The following is a 3,758-nucleotide window of genomic DNA, read 5'->3' on the forward strand; positions in this document are numbered from 1 at the left end:
TATTTGAAAAATAATGTGTTTTTTTGAACATTAAAGCATGTCAACATGTTCTGTTACACCAAATACACAAAATAATGATCTTTAAAAAAGCATCATATGACCCCTTTAAGCTCAGATCAGGTTGGTGTGTTGTTTGGGCACTTTTTTTCTATATGGCCCCAGAGTTAAACCAGCTGAGAACTTGCTGGCCAAACTGGAAGACCAACTCCGACCTGGCAAGACCAGCAAACCAGCGGTTTTGGTTTAAAGCAGGGGGCAACTAATATTGAAGATTCAGCTTTTACATATAGCCTACACTTTGCTTGTTGTTTTTCAGAGGCAAGTTTAAGGTTAATGATTTTGTAGAAACCCAAGCTTACCGCATAGTAATAATTACAATGGGGGGCGGTAAATCTCAGGAAGGTTATGGTTAGTAGTTTTTTTTTTCTCATGACGTGTAGCCAAGTATGGTGTCCCATACTCGGAATTTGTGCTCTGCATTTCACCCATCCAAGTGCACACACACAGCAGTGAGTAGTGAACACACACTGTGAACACGCCTGGAGCAGTGGGCAGCCATTTTTGCTGTGGCACATGGGGAGCAGTTGGGGGTTCGGTGCCTTGCTCAAGGGTCTCACCTCAGTCGTGGTATTGAGGGTGGAAGAGAGCGCTGGTCATTCACTCGCCCCTACAATCCCTGCTAGTACCAAGACTCGAACCTGTGACCTTTGGGTTACAAAGGTTACAACCATTAGGCCACGATCGCCCATTTATAGCATAATGTTCGAGTTGCTCATTTTCATTCACTGTAAAGGAATGGTAACCACGGCTGTAAAGCAAGGTAAGATTTTTTTTGTGTGCAATGCCTTAAATTTCAGCCTGTTGCTCATATAATTGTTGTTATGCAAATTCAAAAGACCTATAATGAACAAGTCTTGTTCTTGGTGTCTTTTTTTTTTGAGTTTCCCAACAACTTTCATTGTATGGAAGAGAGTAACTTGGACATTCTGCTTCTGGACATCGTCTTCTGTATTTCACAGAACAAAATAATAAAGTCACAAGGGTTTGGAACAACAGTGATGAAATAATTTCTTTGTAATCCTTTTACTTACCTGAGCAAACACTGAAAACTCAGCACACAAACACAAACACAAACATCGGAACATCATATATGCAGACCGTACGTGTTATCTACACACTGGGTTTCCATAGGATTTGTGTGTAAATGTTTGTGAGTATGGGATTCTAAGCATTTGTGTGTGTGTGTGTGTGTGTGCGTTTTCTACATTTAGAGTAATTAAGATGTCAGCCCTGAGGTTGCATTTTTCATAATTTTGACGCCCCTCTACTTGACTAGCTCCTGCAGTGCCCAGCCATGTTCAGCACATATCACGCACCTGAACACAGCTGCTTGCTGCAGTGAGTATACGCTCGCTGGCACGGTCCGTAGTCCCACAGATGGGTGATTAACAGCAGGGTGCAGGGGTTTAGGTCTGTGAGTCTCAGTATGTGCTGATAAACAAATTTACTATCTTTAGAGAGAGCTGTAGGTTTGATTGGTGGGTTGGCATCATGTGTGTGTTTGTGTATAGATTCTTGTTATCTAGTTTGTAACATGAAGGTTTGTAAGTTGATTAAATGCACAAAATCATGCAAAACATACTATCTGACATGAAATGAACTGTTCCTGTTGTGCAAATTAAACTATCTAACATAAAATTAACCATTTCTACAGCATGATGGGAAGACGCAAACGACTTAAAAATAGATATTATTTATATTGGCATTGATGGTTCCATTAAGAATCTTTAAAATGCATGTACATTTTTAGATTGTGTGTTTGTTCATAATGGAGAAGGGTTCGCTAGATTATTCAAATGTTCTTCACACTTAGAAAAAAAATGGTTCTTTTAAGAACTGTTCACTGCACTGAAAGGCTTTTTGGGGAACACAAAAATGTGTTCTCGCTGCAAAAACCCTCTTTTGGAACCTTTAATTTTAAGAGTGTAATTGTTGATTATATTGGTCAAATATTGTTAAATCTCAACCATTTAACCCGGTTACCCAAATTATTGTAGTAAGAATTATGAAAAAATTATCTATCATTAATGAAACATGTTTATCAATACCTATAAATTACATTTTTATATTTTAATGTTGTCTAGAAACTAAATTTTATTTGTTGAATAATTCATTTTATAATGTCATCCATAAACACCACAGAAAAAAAAAACTTTCAAATTATAATAAAGTGTCATGATACGATCATATGTGAATATGGTAATTAATTATATACACTGGTGGCAAAAAGTTTGGAATAATTCAGATTTTTAAAATGTTTTTAGAGAAGTTTATGATGCTTATTGTTTGATCAAAAATACAGTAAAAACAGTAATATTGTGAAATATGTGTTATTAATATTACTGTTTTTACAGTATTTTTGATTAGATAATTTATTTGATTCGATTCACACACTGGCTGTCATTCCCAAACTGTCCGCGCAGTGGCGCAAAACGCGAGCTCCAGATGCAAATGGAGTGGGCACCGCGCTGTCATATGGTACTGTCGCCGATGCTCGAGACAGGATTGAGGCTCGAGGAGACTCTGGGGCTCAACGTAGGCAGCCGTGACGTGCTCTTGATATCACAACCGACCCTAGACTTGGAATAACCCAGCTGTGCGTTTGCACGTTTCGCCTTGTGAGCGACGCGGCATGCACAGGAACAATGGGGATGGTCAGAGGTTGCGCTGAGGACGCCAGATGCCATTCCGCACACATGTCCTCCCTAACATACGAATCCAGGCTCAACGCAGGTTATTGATTATGCTTGCGGGGTTCGACCAGGAGCCAGACGTTTCAGCAGCAGCAGCCGAGAGAGTGCAGCGAGGTGGATGCTGCGCGGCGACGCGCCCCCTGAATCCCTAAACTGAGTGAGTATCTTCAGCAGCATCGGTATACGGGTCTCATTGGCATGCACTTCTGCCTCCGTGCTTGACCACACAACGGAATCCTGTATTAAACGCATATCAGAATGTATAGCATGATCGTTTGCTGTTGGAGTAATACACGTCTGGTTTGTAGATTAATGACTCGCATCATTGAAGTCAGACGACACGTGTGCAACAGCTTCAGTGTAGCCGCATTACCCTTTGTGATTCGACGCTTAATTAAACGATTTATAAGCAGGTTGTGGCACACTCTCACTCAGCGGAAACCAGCACTGCTCGATATCACATTTAATACCGTGAATTATGGAATCAATTAAGAGAACAGCGACATGGCCGCTCATTTATTTGTTTCCCCTCAATTAAAAGGGATTTCGATGGAAACCTCTTGCCGCCTGCTGTTGGGAGCTGGCCTCGAGGACGCGCCTGCACTGCGCGTGCATTTCCACTTTGAGCTTGCCAGATTATTTCCTGAGTGCATCGGTGATTGGCGGGACAATACCCAAGGGAGCAACGAATCACTCGTGCTGAATATGAGGTCGACCGCTGCGGGCCATACCATATCGTGCATTCGCGCTACACATCACATATGCGAGCCGGGAAAACAATGGTGTTGCAAACTGGTATACTTGATAAATACAGTATTATTTCAGTTCTAACAGCTCACGTTTTAAAATTCATACAGGCCAGGCCGAATCAAAATAGTGTTTATTCAGCTAACCTGTTGTGTGTCTGATTAAACCGCCGCAGTAAAAGCTGACTGAGCTCCTGTCTGCAGAAAAGGCGCAGTACTTCAATGATGATGTATAATTTGTGCACGAGACGAGTCAATA

The 3,758-nt window shown here is 41.2% G+C and overlaps 1 protein-coding gene across 3 annotated transcripts in view; it reads right to left on the bottom strand.

Annotated features, from left to right (window-relative positions):
* Positions 1–3,758, bottom strand: part of LOC107745763 (sodium/potassium-transporting ATPase subunit beta-1-interacting protein 3-like) — a 13,170-nt gene extending 9,412 nt beyond the window's left edge. Inside the window, exons 1-3 of one of the 3 annotated variants that reach the window (XM_016559732.1) lie at positions 3,647–3,758; positions 1,377–1,491; positions 618–705 (exon numbers count right to left, since the gene is read on the bottom strand). The gene's annotated coding sequence lies outside the window, so the exon portion shown is untranslated. The remainder of the gene's footprint in view (positions 1–617; positions 706–1,376; positions 1,492–3,646) is intronic. The other 2 variants (XM_016559733.1, XM_016559734.1) reach the window with 2 other exon arrangements.

Source organism: Sinocyclocheilus rhinocerous, unplaced genomic scaffold (assembly GCF_001515625.1).
Source record: "Sinocyclocheilus rhinocerous isolate Xijiao unplaced genomic scaffold, SAMN03320098_v1.1 scaffold558, whole genome shotgun sequence".
Taxonomy (NCBI): domain Eukaryota; kingdom Metazoa; phylum Chordata; class Actinopteri; order Cypriniformes; family Cyprinidae; genus Sinocyclocheilus; species Sinocyclocheilus rhinocerous.